Source organism: Pinus tabuliformis, chromosome 3_2 (assembly GCF_031772625.1).
Source record: "Pinus tabuliformis cultivar Carrire ecotype Pingquan chromosome 3_2, CPIR1, whole genome shotgun sequence".
In the NCBI taxonomy this organism is placed as follows: Eukaryota; Viridiplantae; Streptophyta; class Pinopsida; order Pinales; family Pinaceae; genus Pinus; species Pinus tabuliformis.
In genome coordinates this window covers 685,120,841-685,135,758 of record NC_142302.1, presented here as the reverse complement: position 1 = coordinate 685,135,758, position 14,918 = coordinate 685,120,841, and the positions used below count along the sequence as shown (strand labels likewise).

Below are 14,918 nucleotides of genomic sequence, written 5' to 3'. Positions count from 1 at the left end.
TAAAAAAAAAATACTTAGCAGCTTCTTAGTTTAAAGATAACAAAAATAAATATAGATTTGACTTTCAGTTGCATACAAGATCATATTCGGAATCTATCATTTCATAGGTCACACAATTACGTTGAAAGACAATGAAACACGAGTGTTGTATCCGCTGCTTCTTGTGCTTTATATTATCACTCTTTTATTAAAAAAAATGTAAAGCGTTATGCCCAAAACATTTAAATGACGTTATATTATTTAATAGTTTATCAGCTACGAATTTTTTCAGTAAATTGTTTTTGTGTAGCGTTTTGTCAGTACATTATAAGATTATAAAATTTCGTGAAAAATAAAAATAACCATGGAAAAATAAACATAAGGTTAACACCTATATGGCAAAGTACACTGAATTTTTATTATGTTCTTTTTACATGTCATTTTGATAGTGTTGGACATAGAGTTGGATTTTGGTTCAACAAGATTTTTATGGAACATTTTTTGGTTTCGTGTGCTTCACGCTTTCTTTTGGAATATTATCGCTTTAGCCCATGAATGCTTCATATCGGAAAGTATTTATAATTTATTTAGAATAGATATTTATTATTGTAATTATATAAATAAATTGGTTCACAAATATTGATAGACATTTATCTATAACATAGATAAAAACACTTAACACTTGTTGTACGTTACGTATTAATTTGTTATAATTAAAAAAATAATAGTAATAATTTACTTACTAATAATTTATTTTAAATTATTATTATTATTATTATTAAATAATTTAATAAATTAATATATAGGTTAAAAATATATACATTTGAAAAAATATACAATAAGAATTCTAATCATTGAGATTTATCTCCATGTTATTATGGATATTTTTAATTTATGAATACAGTTTGTTGCAATATCATAGGTCAATGCCATGGTTTATCAATACCACATGCCTAAAAATCTATAAATAAATTTATATGACAATTTTTCTAATTAATCTTAACCCCTAATTTGTATACTATTATGAATATTTTAGAATATTATCTGGAAATTTTTAGTACTATTAATATTTTAGAGTATTTCATGAAGATCAAGTCTCTACAAACCATTTAATAATTACTGATAATTAAATTAAATTTGTGGAAGCCCTGTTCTAAAATACATGTGCCTAATTATTAATAAACTTACATCCTAGGTTTACTCTGAAAAAATTATCTCTTTTTAAAAATAATGAATATTTTTTTTCTAAATTATTATTTTATTAGTTGAGCTCCTGTTAATTTGCATGTTTTAGTTGCGACTATTTGTCTTTTTCCTTGATGAAATTGCTATTAAAAATACATACTTTCAACATTGATCAATACTATAAAATTATATACTTTAAACATCAATCAAAACGTAAACTAGTAACTATGAAATACAAGATCCAACACATACTAAATGTCCAAATTTTGATTCACCAATCTTCCAAATATACTAATGTCCAAATTTTGATTCTCCCGTCTTCCAAATGTACATTTACATTGAAAGCATACTATTTCCACTGGAGAAAACCATTAGAAACAAACTCCAAGAATTAAAACGGAGATTAAGAAACTCAAAACCTATACGAGAATTTTGAGTTTAATAACCACCTTAAATCTCCACGGCATGCATAGAATACGATGTGATCATAGAGACATTGACCCCTTAGATTTGAGATGCAAAACATACGTAGAAAACAAAACAACCAAGAAACTTTGCTGAAAAGATAAAAAAAGGGACAATCTCGTGTTTGCTTGCAAGCTTATTGACCTAATGGTCTTTTATATGAGACTACATGCACAAAATAACGTCGTGAATATCAGAGTTCATCGACAAAATAACTTCGTGAAAGAAAGCGAGCAGAAGCTTGACGCGAATAGCCAAAAACGAAGAAGAATAACTTCTTGCGCGCCAATCTTCTTCTAAGAATCTTCTGTCGCCTCCATTTTTTCAAATATCTATTGCTTCCCTTACTCTTCCCTTTTTATATCCGAGAATCTTGTGACTTCGTGCGAGCTAGAAATTCCAAAAATTTGTCCATAGTTAAAGTTGGTTTTATAAGTTGTTTTCTTATAAGGTCACGGGTTTTTCAAAGTTCAGAGATTTTTCTCGCTTACTCTTCCCTCTTTATATCTTGGAATTTGTGACTTCCATTGAATTAGGGATACCAAAAATTTGTTTATAGTTAAATTTGGTGTTCTAAGTTGCTTTCATGGAAGGTCATGGATTTTTCAAAGGTCATGGGCTTTTCTGGATTCTTGCAGAGGGTATAGTCTGACAATGAATTCAAACATTTGACTAGGCTCCTTCTCTAACTATTTTACGTTTTTGGGCTTTTTTAATGTAATTTAATTTGTGATTTTTGTTATTTAAAATTCTTTTTGATTGAATAACTAAATTCATTATTTGAGAATTTTTTTGGAAAATATGAATTGTACAATTTATACAAGTAATTTTGTCAAATATCTTTAAAAAAACAAAAAAGAAAACATCAGAACCCAAAATTGTGAAACTACAGTCGTAAATACCCACGACCAGAGGATATGTGGGAGTTACTACAGCCGTGATGTGCGCATCCTGTAATTGTCACTAGAACATCCACATAGGAGAAATGGAAAACCAAACAAAGTGGGAGTGCCATTGGACAGGAAGGTTGTTAACAACCTCTCTCATTTATGGGTATCGGGTTCGTTGTCTACAGTATAATCAAGCTTTTATATATATATATATATTTCCTCTACAAACTAGTTTAATATATATTATATAGTATTATATTATATAGTTTTATAGGTTAAGCTGGTACTCGCTGTTGCACCAAGCGCTGTTGAACCAGGTGCTGAAGCATGAGTGTTTTGTATCCATTGCGCAAAGATAGGTTGTAATTGTATAGCAGTATCTGAGAACATATCTTGAGGACGTCCTAAAGCGTTCATAGTATCATTATGAATATACAGACCAAAACTATGGAAACCTAAGAATATACATACCCAGTTGAGGTGTGATACAATTGCATCACGATGTCTAAGAACGTGATCTAATAAATTGTTGTATTGAGTAGTTGGGTCATAGTCTCTTACCATAAAAATCGCTGCATGTGCAGCAGCGCCAACTATGATAAACCCACCAATCCACATATGATGTGTGAACAGAGAGAGTTGGGTACCATAATCAATAGCTAGGTATGGGTAGGGAGGCATCGAATACATGTGGTGAGCTACAACAATAGTTAAAGATCCTAACATAGCTAGGTTAACAGCTAGCTGAGCATGCCACGAGGTAGTTAAGATGTCGTAAAGACCTTTATGGCCCTCCCCCGTAAATGGACCTTTATGGGCTTCTAAAAGGTCCTTGAGATTATGGCCAATGCGCCAATTGGTCTTATACATATGACCGGCTATCAGGAAAAGAACTGCAATAGCCAAATGATGATGCGCAGTATCGGTCAACCACAGACCCCCCGTTACTGGATTTAATCCTCCACGAAAAGTCAAAAAGTCTGAATATTCCGACCAATTCAGGGTTAAAAATGGGGTCAATCCCTTAGCAAAACTGGGATAAAGTTGAGCCAAAAGATCGTGATTGAAAATAAATTCATGAGGAAGTGGTATCTCTTTAGGATCCACTCCAGCGTCTAGAAGTTGGTTAATGGGTAGAGAGACGTGTATTTGGTGTCCTGCCCAAGATAGAGATCCAAGTCCTAGTAACCCTGCTAAATGATGGTTCAACATGGATTCTACTTCCTGGAACCAAGCCAATTTTGGGGCAGCTTTGTGATAATGGAACCAACCAGCAAAAAGAATTAACGCTGCAAAGATCAATGCACCAATTGCAGTGCAGTAAAGTTGTAATTCACTGGTTATTCCAGATGCTCGCCAAATCTGGAAGAACCCAGAGGTTATTTGTATCCCTCGAAAACCTCCACCTACATCCCCATTCAATATTTCTTGGCCTACTATTGGCCAAACTATTTGGGCACTGGGTTTGATGTGAGTGGGATCAGCCAGCCATGCTTCATAATTGGAGAAACGAGCGCCGTGATAGTACATCCCACTTAGCCAAATAAAGATGATGGCTAGTTGACCAAAATGAGCGCTAAAGACTTTGCGAGAAATCTCTTCCAAATTATTAGTATGGCTATCAAAATCGTGAGCATCAGCATGTAAGTTCCAGATCCAAGTGGTAGTATCAGGACCTTTAGCTAGCGTCCTTGAGAAATGACCAGGTTTGGCCCATTTTTCAAAAGATGTTTTTACAGTATCTCTATCCACTACGACCTTTACTTTCTTTACTTCTGGTTCTGGTGAACGAATGGTCATTGAATTCTCCCCTTTTCGGACGGGACTTAAATAATAAGAAACCTGCCAATAGCAATTAGTGAACTTACGAGAGATATATCTCAACTCGTTTCTCCCTTTATTTTCTAGTTTATGACTAGAGCGACTATGATACGGGAGTCAATCTGAGGCAGGTGTTCAATTCTATTATGACATATCTTTGAGGTGCTCAATGGACTGTGGGCTTTTATCATGCAAAAAAGCCTTTTTTTTGTAATTTTAAAAAGCAACGGTGATTATTACACCGTTTCTAGATGGATAAATAAATATATCTGTATATATGGATATATATATATATATTTATCCATCTATTGATACTCCTCTGTATGTCCCATATAAAAGGCCATCCATTATAAATCGTTATTCATGGATCATTAATGAAAAAAATATCCGGATGGATTTTACCCCTATTAAGAAGATCCATCAACAATCCAGAATCAGAAAAGGTATTCTTTTTATATTGTAAATATATTCCTATAAGATGTCGACGAAATAGAATCTAATTTTTGGGAATATTCTGGAAAAATCCCATTGATTTCGAGTCAGATATTCAATAATGAAAACGATTTCCCAATAATAGAAACTCTCATTCTCCAAAGCGTCCTGTAATCTTTAACCAATTTTGTGCTTCGATGTAATTGCCTGGAGCAAGTGCTATAGCTTGTTCCCAATACTCAGCAGCTTGATCGAACCAAGCCTCCGCAGTTTTAGGATCTCCCTGTCGAATGACCTGTTCTCCTCGGTCGGGATAGGTAAACTTGGAAAATTTTTCTTCCCTCAGAACCGTACTTGAGAGTTTCCTACCTCGTATGGCTCAATCCACTATTCTTTAGTCCTCTACCAAAATTTCCAAAGAATTGGAGATGATTCATTGGGAGTTCATATTAACCAAAGGACCAAAAAAAGTCAATGACATGAGTTTCTGATTTAACTTCCAATCAATTCAATGATCAGGTTCTATCTTTTCTCCTACCCTCAAAAAGATGAAGTATATCTCTTTCTATACTTCAGATTGATTGTCCAAATCAAAGTCTTTTTGCAAGGTAACTATCTCAGTTCCGTATAGAATTTTTGGAGAGTACTCTCTGGCTGGAGTACTTCACATCTTTAGGATCTGATGCTACACCGCTGCTCAATAGCTTAGTAGATCAACTTTATTACATAAGTTGATTCCTGATTCTTGTCAATGAGCAGATTTGATCGTATCAGCCTGAACCTTCTTTCAATAATTGATCTTTATGGTGCTTCCATCATCAATTGAATTTATTATCCATGGAATATTTAGGCTCTATCTATTCATATTTGGGCTCCTATGAGAGTTTTTTTCGCTACAGCTGATAAAATACCGTTACTTGGGACGGTGCATATGTAGAAAGCCTTTTCTTTTGTCCTTACTCGTAGTAGTTATTAGCTAAGTTATTCTATGGTACAGATAGTCGCACGTAATGACAGATCAAGGCCGTATTATTAAGAGCTTGTGGTAAGGATGGGTTCCGTTCTAATGCTTGGAAATAATATTCCAAAGCCTTCGTATGTTCCCCATTACTTGTATGCACAAGACCTATATTATATAGTATATAACTTCGATCATAAGGACCAGTTTCCAGTCGCATAGCTTCATAATATTTTTTTATTGCTTCCGCCTATTCCCCTTCCAATTGAGCTGACATTCGTTACGGTCGTTCATTCCATTGAAATGATCTCCGCTTCAAAACCGTACATGAGATTCCCACCTCATACGGCTCCTCCTTTCTTTACAGTAGGTAATATGGGGAGTAATCCGTGGAATTGAAAAAAAAAAAAAAAAAGATTCTGACCCAATATTATGAATTAACAGGGGCTAGTGTATTTCCAATGAATCTCTAGCCATCCTTCTTGCAAAGATTCTTTTCCAAATACCAAGGATCTTACTACTAGGAATGGAACCTCTAACAATTTCTTTGTTCTTAACGCCCTGTATTCTCCGGGGATTAATCACTTCAACAATCTCCGATGGTTCCATTATAAGGGTATCCGAAGTACAAACGAGATGGATGTTTGTTGTCCCAACCATTCTCACTACCCTTCAGAAAAGGGTAATGCATATGGGCTATAACGAAGCTTTTGTGTTGTCAATTTCCATACGTAGTGCTTTCTCCCCTCATGCGCGCCTATCAAATAGGTTCAACTATACAAGCAAGGCCTATTGCATAGGTGTAACCTTTCGCTCGGTACTAAAATCCTCAGGAGATGAAAGCATCTAAAGGTGCATTGACCAGGGATACACGACAGAAGGAATTTTTCTATCTCCAGAACTCACCTTCACTGAGCGTAAGTATTGGGATATAGTATTGTGCTTGAAACTCTACCATAAAAAAACCAAAACCGAAGAAATAAAAGGCAAAGAGGAAACTCAAAAGGTTGTTAACAACCTCTCTCATTTATGGGTATCGGGTTCGTTGTCTACAGTATAATCAAGCTTTATATATATATATATATATATATATATATATATATATATATATATATATATATATATATATATATATCCTCTACAAACTAGTTTAATATATATTATATAGTATTGTGCAATAAATTTTGATTGTAGTAGTGGCAGCTTCATGTGCAGAAAGGTCGATATAAAAAAATTGGGATATAGTATTGTGCTTGAAACTCTACAATAAAAAGACCAAAACCGAAGAAATAAAAGGCAGAGAGGAAACTCAAAACCTATATGAAAGTTTTGAGTTTGATAGTTACCATTAAATCTCCACGGTCCACGGCATGCACGTAATACAGAGACGGTCCGTTGTGTCTGCTTCCAAACTTGTTTGGACTTTTGTCTCATACTACATGCACAAAATAGCCTCGAAAATGATAGTGAATAGAAGCTTCTTGACATTGTATTAAGATGCAAAAGGGTCAAAACCGAGTAGAGAATCTACCTTGAAGCCAATCGTCTTTTTATGTATGCAAAATAAGTCTATACTGTCTCACCTTCTCTTTTCAGTCCTTTGTTGTCTCCATTTTCCTAATATCTATTGCTTCCCTTACACTTAACTTTTTATACGTCTAAGTCTACTTAGGGTTTTGAAAAATAATTGCTCCATTTGTTTCTTAAATCATGTGAATTCGTGCTAATTAAGGGTTTCAAAATTTTCTCCAGAGTTGAATTTCGTCAGTGTGAATTTGGTGTTCTAAGTTGTTTTCATCAGAGGCCGTGGATTTTCCCTGATGGCTCACTGCAGTGAATAAAGTCTGCCAAGGAATTCAAACATTTTACCATGTGCACGAAGATATAAAAGAACACGAACAACAGATATGTGAAAGTGATTGCAGCCCAGAAGTGTACATCCTCCAATTGATACTAAAACTTCCACATACGTGAATTTGAAAACCAGACACAGTGGGAGTGTCATGTCACAGAGGAAGATGATTAACAACATTCTAATTTCTCGGTATAACGTTCTCTATCTACGGTACAGTACGATATTAATCAATCTATTAGAAGTAAAATGGAAAAGTAGTTGTGTGGTACGAGGATATATATATATGTATATTTATTTATTTATTTTGTGTGGTTAATTTTAGTTCTGAGCCTGAGGAAATAAATAGATATAGATGCATAGGTTTATGTTGTGAGTAATTTTGATTGAACCTGCATGTGGGCTTCTTCAATGTTGTCAGTAATAGTAAGTATTTCCCTGATGGCTAAAATCGTGAAAAGCTATCACTACCTCAAGTCATTTAAATCCGAAGGGGTGACGTGAAATAATGAAGACTTATCACCGTCTCAACTAGTTGAAATCCAAAGGAACAACACCGTCCTCGAACATTTTCAGTTTTGACCTTTTGCTCCCTTGAGATTAAGGATTATCCGTGAATGGGGCAATTAAATTTTTAAATCTAATTAACTGACAGAAAGCTATGCATAAATATCCATTAATATAACGAAAGGAAGAACACAGAGTAGTGGAATAAAACAGAGTATTTTTCTTTAGTTGTAGCTTATAAATGTTGCAGCTGTCTGTTGCTACAACTATGTTCATTTCTGTTGCTGCAACTCCATTGTCCCGTTGCTGCAACTCTGTTGACTGTAGTTGTTAGTTGTTGCAACTCCTTTATTATACTGTCTGCAACTCCTCTATATATTGTTGCAACACTTTTGTTATTGTTGTTCTAACTCCGCTTGATATGGTTACTACTGCAACTCCATTAGTTGTTATCACAAATCTGCTGCACTTTTGTTCAGTAAAGCTGTTGTAACTCTGCTACAACTTGTTCGAAACAAAGTATTGCATTTGTTACATAGATTAATTTAATTGTTGAAATTTTTTGAGCTGGCAGCTCTAACTGCATATTTTGTTGTCCCCTCTCTCTTTCAATTTGATATCATAGCTAGAAGGAGCTCTTGCCATCTATCTGAAGATTTCAATTGTCCGGAAACTAAATTGAAATGACATCAAACAATACTATGGCTCACCCACAGGTTCCTATTCTGACAGAGGAAAATTATGATTCTTGGTTTATTAGAATGAGAACATTACTGCATTATCATGAGCTTTGGCAATTCGCCACTAATGGGTATCTATAGCTTGATGACCATGCAGCAGAAATGGCTCTAATGAACACAGACTGAGATTTGTTGAAGAAAATAGGTAGAAGGATAATAAAGCTCTTACTATTATTCAGCAAGGGCTTAAATGACATCATATTTTTAAAGGTGTCAAATGCAGATTCTTCAAAGAAGGCTTAGGACACTCTTGAAACATGTCATCTGGGTGTATCCCTAATGAAGAATGACAGTTTACATAACGTGAGAGATTTTGAGAATTTGAAAATGAAAGATAGCAAGACTCTGGTTAGTTTTATTGTTCATCTCATGAGCATTTTTAATCAATTGAGACAATATGCTGATGATATCTCAAATAAGAGAGTGGCTAAGAAGATCTTTCTTAGTTTCCAAAGAAAATTGATACTGTGGTTGTATCCATAGAAGAGTTTAAAGGCACTATTTAAATAGAAATTGATGAGTTTAGTGGTTCTATGGTTCCACATAAATCCAAGATGACAAGATATAATGATAATCCATTAAAGAATTCCTTCCAAACTCAATGGAAAGCACTAGAGAAAGAGATAGAGGAAGGTCAAATTACAACGGAAGAGGAGCAAAACAGTTGATCAAAGATGCAACAAAAATAAATCTTAATCTGAAGATAAATCTCAGCAGTGCCCTTTTATTTTAAGGGGAAATAGCAGCAGAACCTAACAACAACGAAATCAAAGGTATGAAATCAAAGGTATGATAAGTCTAAGGTAAAATGTTATTAGTGGCAAAAGTTGTGGTCATTTTGCTAGCCAGTGTTGCAATAAGCGGGAAGATGCTAACAAATACTCTACACACATTACATGAGAGTCTAAAGATAATCTAAAACCTGTGTTTTTGACCTGTAATGTGACTCCTGAAAGTTAAAATGATGTTTGGTTTTTGAACAACGGGTGCAACGATCAAATGACTGGAAACATAGATTTTTTTAATAGTCAAGGCACTAGTATTCAATTCGAGGTAAAGGCGGAAAATGATAATAATTTATGTGTTAAAGGTAAAGGAGTGATTGTTGTATATACTAGAAATGGTGAAAGAAGAATGATCAATGATGTATACTATGTACCTAGTTTAAAATGCAATTTGTTAAGCATTGGGAAACTAATAGAGAAAATATACAAAGTGTTCTTCAAGGACAAGGTATGTAAAATCATTGGTAAGTACCCAAGTAAGTAGTTGATAGAAAGGGTGGAGATGACAAAGAATATGATGTTTCCACTTATAATGAGAAATAAATTAACTGGCCTCTTTCAATGACTATAAAACTAAGGGTTTGGATGAATCTTGGTTATGGCATTTAAGATATGGTCATTTATATTTCAGTGGTGTATATTTGTTGCAAAAGACTCAGATGGTGAGAAGGATGCATAATATTCAACAACCAATAAGCTCATATGAGATTTGTATGCTTGCAAAGAATCACAGAGACGAATATATATCTGAATTCTTGTATGGGAAAAAACCCAATTGGAAATTGTACACACAGTTTTGTGTGGACGGATCCAATCACTTCCATTGGCTAGTAATGACTTATTTCTTAACTTTTATTGATGATTACAGACGAAAGACTTGGGTTTATCTTCGAAAATAAAATTATGATGCTTTTAGTGTATTCTAAAGGTTTTAAGTCATGATTGAAAAGGGAAGTGACAAATATATTAAACTTTCAAGATCACATAGAGGTGGTGAGTATATGGTAAATAAATTTATAGGTTTTTTTCCAATATCATGGAATTGCTACACTATCCCATCTACTGCTACATCAAACATGTCATAAGTGCTAGATCATCTTCACACTAATTATGCTAGGGTTTCTAGATTGCATATCTAAAAATATTTGTTATAATCCAAGGATAGTTCCAAACCATAACCTCATAATATCTATAACCCTAATAACCAGATTTCCTAGGGTTTCCTTCAAACCCTATCCTTCTTTTAGGTCTCCTCCATATTCTCTTGCTTCCATCAATGGTGTATTTATGGTGGTGATCTTAATGACTTTCCTTCAACCCAAATTTGATACTATTTTACTTTTTCTTAGGTCTATATTGTTCTTTGCTTTAAATAATTGCATTCTTCATTTACATCTTAAATTCACCCCACAAAATCATGACATTATTCATTTTTTCCACATTATTCAGCAACATATGCAATTATATAGAAAGAACAATATCGTCATCTATACAATGGAACATAAGGAACAATAGAATAAAATCATTCACACTTAGAGACACTAGAATTGGTAAGAGATCAGGGGAAAACCCTTTCAAATTATTCTTCCTTTTAGATTATTATAAAATGTTCAGCAAAAAGAGAGAGAGAGTACAATGATCCATATCTTTAACTAGAAAATTATCCAGCAAAATCAGCTAATCAACATCCAAGAGATGGAACCAAAAATCCTAATAATCAAAACCCCAATTCAGAAGGTTGCGGTCAACTGTCACTATCTGTGGTCAATTGTCGAATCCTACGGTTAACTAAAAAACCAAACCCTAATTTCTAACCACACACAGAGAGTGTACATGTGTGCAGATAGAACCCTCTAACCACAAACATGAGTCTGCGTTCCTATGATTGCAACTGAAAATTTCTCATGTCATCCATGTGGCTAAAAACCAAAACCCTAGATCTCATAGGTGAATTTTTGACCTTGCAATTTCACACCTATATGAACCGATATCTGTGAACCATCTCAAACCTGTGTGAGCCAAACCAAAGAAATAAGAATGATCATGATGATGTCCAAATGAGGGTCACTTGACTGGAATTTATAGCCATCTCAGTGTGTCCAATTTCTCTTTTTGGTCAATGAGTCATTTTGTGCGCATGTGGACTTCAATTCAAAAATACTCTTATCATTTGTCCAAATCATGTGCTTCAAAAGTTAAAATTGGTCCTCTCGAAAAGAGAAATCTATTCAATGATTGAAATTTATCATTGAGGTGCCAAATTAACACTATATACATATTATAATCACCTCTAACACTATGTACATGTTATAATCGCCAAGGTTGGTCTAACACTCATGGCATTGAGTGCCTACTAGAGGTTTTGCTACCACGTGAAGGTGGGAAAGTAACTCAGTTTTTTTTGGGCATGAAAAAGGAAGAGTAGAGAATATGTGGATCAAGAAACCAATTAGTGAAGTCATCCAAGCAACAACATATCTGACTCCCAACCAAGCATACACACAAGGTAATAGATTGTATCCTCAAATGAGCCAAATCCAGTAGGCATTAATCTAGGGTGGACCTCATAACTAAACACAACCATACACCTAGATATTGAGACTGTATTAAAATTTTGCTATATTCGAGGTGGACACTTATTTTACCATGATGAGTTTAACCCAACCCTTAGACCCCAAATAGAAGCATATCCAACCATATCCAAGTACACATTTATCTCGTCTGATCTAGTTGAACTTGACCCTTGGACCCTAACTAGTGACATATTAACACTCGAAGAAATATGGCGAGTTTGGAATTCAGGCGTGAGAAATGTGTGTGACATGAAATTTGGAAATCATGCAAAAGGGAGGCTATGTTGGGATAGAGTTCTCGGAAAACGGATGTAGTGGGAAAAGCTAGTGAGGCCACAAATCCAAGAAGGAGGCCATGATGAGCATTGTTACCGAGAGTGAAGGGAACAACTAGTGGCATGAGAGAAGACCAATCCAGCTGGGAATTAGGTGAGTTGTGCAAGCAAGAGGCATGTTAGTTTTATAAGAGTGGAGGAATCTATAGGTGGATAATCAAGAGCATCCTAAATGGTTGCATTACAATGGAGAGTCCCTAAGTCTTTTAAAGGCTTTGTCACACATAATACAATGCGTTGAATACTACAAGCCACCAATACCATGTGATTGAAACCACAACTAGTAATCTAACTATCTTAACACCTTCACCCAGTGAAATTCACCTAACATGTATTTATATATATAACTAAATATATATTACATATTTGAAATTAATATATACAACTAGAAGAGAGTAAACTATCTTGCAACAAAACTAGAGATTATGTCGTTTGATAAATACATTCATTTATAAATACTAAAGCTTGTGTAACATGGATTTTTCTCTCAGATATGGATAATTTGATTCTTTACTAGTCCAACAATATAGGATACTTCCAACTACACATAAGATAGATATTCCATGCAATTTATCTTGAAAAATGGAGAATAATTTTTTCAATGTACTTAATGTAGCAATTTGAAACCTATTTATCACATTAGAGTAATGAAGCGGGAAAATAAGGGTGTCAAGTACTAAAAATCATATTGGTCAACTTGAGATCATAGTTGATTGTTCTTGCAACGAGTTACAAGATAGTGACAAATTGATTGGAGACCTTAAAGCCTCACTATAAGTTTACAAGCATGTAAAAGAGGATGCTCCTCAACATTAAGTTGAATAATTGAAAAACGGATTGAAGTATAGAGGAGAAAACCAAACTGCTAAAACAATTAATCATTTATAATATTACCACACAATAACATATAATAAAAGATAATAGATTTCTATAACTTGAATTCATTGATTTTCTCAAGGATATTGAATTAAATAGACCCAAGAAGTCATGGAGAATCCTCTAGAAATATCATGGAGAGTCCTCTAGAAATATCTTCTGAAATTTAATTATGGTTATGATATTTTTAGACTCTACTATACACTATTAGAAACTATATGATAAGTGGGACCAATCAACATAATACAACACTCCACATTAATTATGACCACTAGCTACTCTAAGTCTCAGCTAGGCTTGCAATACTTAAGATTGAGCGAAAAAGTTGATTTACATTTTCATGCTAGTGTGGCTTGTTCACAACTCTATGTATTACAAGTTTCTTCTACATTTTGCTCCAAACTTTACATTATGTGTTGTTTTCTTCGTACTTCAACTTCATCTTCAGTCTTTTCTTTTCCAATATTTCCCAATCTTCTGTGTTGTCTTCATCTAGTTTTTCTTATGCATCTATTTGTACCTCTACTATTATTTATTACACTTTTCTTTCAACCTTTGTAAGATCAAAAACATCTTCATTTTCTTTCATTCCCTCTTCCATTGTTGCAAAGGCTTCACGAATTTTGATGGTTGTCTTCACCATTCATGTTCCTTCTACTTTGTAATTATAGTATCTTTTACATACTCACTTCCATGTTCATCATACTTGGTCTTTTGCAAGCCACTCTTCAAAATAAATCCAATTTAGCCTCATAATCAAATTCAGCTTTCACTGTTAGATTCTTCTGACTGGTTGATGTTTCTACGAATAAAGTTTCAATTTCATCCTCCACATGCATATATACACAATGTGCTTCACCTGTACAATATCAGCTTTTTCTTCTATAATGTCTTCAACAAAATTCCCTACAATATTTAGAATAACTAAACTCTAACTTTCTTTTGTATAGGTTACTTCATCTGCATGCTCTTCCACATCTTCTCCAATTACTTTTGCGATATTAAAAGCTTCTACTTCCTTTGTCACAATAGTCAATACATTAATATCTTCATCAGTGTGTTGATCAATATTGAATATGCCAAACTTCCTTGGACCTAGTTTTTGTTGAAATATTGGTAAGAATGTTGACATCCAAACCTTGTTGAATGATAAACAATACTTCTACATCATCCTTCCTTCCTAATGGCTATAAGTTGATTTTTTAACCTTCGGTTATGGTCTCATATGTTAATTGATTAGAAAGTTATTCAAATCAATACAATACAATATCCAACAACTTTTTTAATAATAATCTGTTTCTCATCTTTAATGGTGAAAAAATTATAATTCTTAGCAAAAATATAATAAATGGTGGAAAATAAAAATCCCTAAATAAATCCATCCTAGTAAAAAATAAGACACCATAACCGTGCGAATCTACTACTCCACACTATAATAACTTTTTTTTTATCAAAATGAACATAAACTAAAAACCTGGTTTCTTTATTTCTCAATATTTTCATACGTAAAAGGTAGACAC

The 14,918-nt window shown here is 33.9% G+C and overlaps 1 protein-coding gene across 1 annotated transcript in view; it reads right to left on the bottom strand.

The window, feature by feature from the left end:
• LOC149182498 (truncated transcription factor CAULIFLOWER D-like) overlaps positions 1-14,918 on the bottom strand; it is a 238,842-nt gene that overhangs the window by 177,207 nt on the left and 46,717 nt on the right. The window lies entirely within an intron of this gene.